The 2,500-nt window shown below is 48.2% G+C and overlaps 1 pseudogene; it reads right to left on the bottom strand.

Annotated features, from left to right (window-relative positions):
* LOC148218396 (28S ribosomal RNA) overlaps window positions 1–2,500 on the bottom strand; it is an 8,898-nt pseudogene that overhangs the window by 2,092 nt on the left and 4,306 nt on the right.

The raw sequence follows: 2,500 nt of genomic DNA on the forward strand, positions 1-2,500 counted from the left end.
AAATTCCCTCGTGGGGTAGACGTTGGCTCTGAGTTGTAATGCAGTGAGGAGCTTCCTGTGAGGTATGCTTCTGTAGTATTGTAGCCAATGATTGCTAATTTTATCTCCCTCAAAATTTACAATTCCACGGCCTTGGGACACTAATTTGGTCCAATTTTTAAATTCATTCTTTCTCCAATTGCACGGTTTTGGAAATTTAGATTTCAGGGTCGGTGCTTCCCATTCCGAAGTTGTGCCTGCACTATTAGATGGTATGTTCAGCGGTGGAGCTTCCCAAATTGAAGGTATCTTCTCCCCGTCCCCTCCAGCTTGAATCCACAGTTTCTTATGCATCTGTTCCATTTGATCTTTCTCCAGGAACTTCTTCATCGTTTCATCCGAAGACTGTGCGATCCGATGCAGCCTCCGGGCTTGCACGCTGGGGATCAGTCCTGCCAACTTGGTGATGCCCAAACCGCCGTCCCTCGTGCTCGAGTACAAGATGGCATCGCAGGTGCACGAGGGTAGATGCAGCCAGTCCTTGACCGTTGTTCGGATTTTCTGGTCAAGGGCCTCGAGGAACCCTGCTTTCAGTTCTGAGTGGTCTGCTAGGTAAGTCAGTCGAGGGATGGTGTATGTTTTGAGGATATCAATTTTCTGTAGAGGTTTGAGTGGAGCTCGATCAATTCTCTGAAGCCAGAATTCTAGTTTTGTGGAGAGGTTGGATTTCGCTAACCCAGTCCAGGGGTCAATCTGCAGGCCGAGGTATTTTTCCGATTCTCCGGGGTCAATCATGTTCAGGGGTGTGCCGTTGATGGTCCAAGCAGCGCAGTTATTGATGGTGTAAGAGTCTTTCGTGGGCTTGATGTAAAAGCCGTGGCACTTTTCTCCCTGTGTTCTGAGACCGGTAAGATTGCAAAAGGTCTCTAATATCCTGATGTTTGTTTTCATGTCTTCCCAGGAGTCACTCAACAAGACCAGATCGTCCGCAAATGCCATCGCTGTGATGCTGTTCCCTTCTCGGTGGTATCCCTTGCCCTTCTCTTCCAGCTTGCATAACAGGGGGTCCATCGCCAGGTTAAATAAAAGGGGTGACAGCGGGTCACCCTGTTTTACCCCAACCCGGATCTGGATTTTATCTGTGTGTGTGTTTTTCTTTGTGGTGATATACGTACAGATGTTGTGGTACATATTGCTCACCAGTCCGACGATGTGGGGATCCACTCCCCTTTGTTGCAAAGCGTGTATGATGTGCTGGTGGCTTACGGTGTCAAAAGCCTTGGCGATGTCCACAAATACAACACCCAGTGGTCTGTGTTCTCTTTTGGCCGACCGAATTATGGTTTGCAGGAGTTTCAGGTTTTCAGAGCATCCCGCCGCTCTAATGAAGCCTCTTTGCCTTGGGTTGAGGGGGCACGCTTTGCTCATCCTAGCTGTTACAATCCTGGAGAACAGTCTTAACAAGATAGAACCAATCGTGATAGGTCTCCAGTTATTAACGTCCTTTAAGCGCTCCGGTGTTGTCGATTTAGGAATTAAAACAGTCCTGCACCCCCTCACCATGTCCGGGATTTTTCCAGATGTTAACCATAAATTGAAGATCTCCGTGGTCCGGGAATACTCGGGATCCATCTTCTTGATGTCCCCAAGAGTAATCCCATCTGGACCTGGAGCTGAGCCCTTGCTCATCTCCTGCACATTTTTCTCAATCTCTTTTGCCGTAATTAAATCTCTGAAAGCACTATTGTTGGCTTTCCCAGTAATTTGAAAGTCCCCAAGGCTCTCGAATTTTCCAGGTGTTTCCCATCTGGCTTTAAAAACAGGATAAATTTCACCGGGTGGAATATTACAGGACAAACATTCCATATCGTCCAAAATAATTTTTGCCAGTTTTCCCCTGTCAAGATGGAATAATCGCTGGAAGCGAAGATAATCACCTCTCTTAATTGCTCTCTCTTTCATCCACTTCTGAAACGGTCTCCTTGGTTGCTTCTCCCGGGCCCCCATTGTTCTCTTATCTCGGGTTGCTGTTCTTATCTGGCTTATCGATTCCAGGCATCCAAAGCAGTCCTGCGCTGCTTCATCGATGATTGGCTGCATGTCCTGGCCTTCCAGCAACTGCTTGAATGCCCAGGGGAAGGTGTTAATTGTCCCAGCTGATAAGCGTTCCCCGAGTGTCCGCTGATAATGGGCCTGCAGCTGCTGATTGGTGGTTCCCTTTCGTCCGTTACCCTTCTCCAGATGGTGCCTTATCTTGCCCATTGTTCTCCCGCCAGCTGGCTTCCTGGACGGTTGGCTCTTAACAGGTCCATTGTCAACGGTTCCTGCCTGAGGTTGATGACTCATCTCAGGTTCCTCTTTCAGGCCCTCGGCCGCTCTTTGATGTTCCTCTGCCGGTTTCCTGGGAAGCAATCTTCTTTTGTCACTGATTTGCTTAGCTGTTTTGGTTGTGATGTGCTCCGCGATAAGTTTATTGATGTTTTTGTTGCCCTCAAACTGAGCCTCCAGCCTTATCAACAGT

This window comes from Sturnus vulgaris, unplaced genomic scaffold, assembly GCF_052056855.1.
Source record: "Sturnus vulgaris isolate bStuVul1 unplaced genomic scaffold, bStuVul1.hap1 Scaffold_184, whole genome shotgun sequence".
In the NCBI taxonomy this organism is placed as follows: Eukaryota; Metazoa; Chordata; class Aves; order Passeriformes; family Sturnidae; genus Sturnus; species Sturnus vulgaris.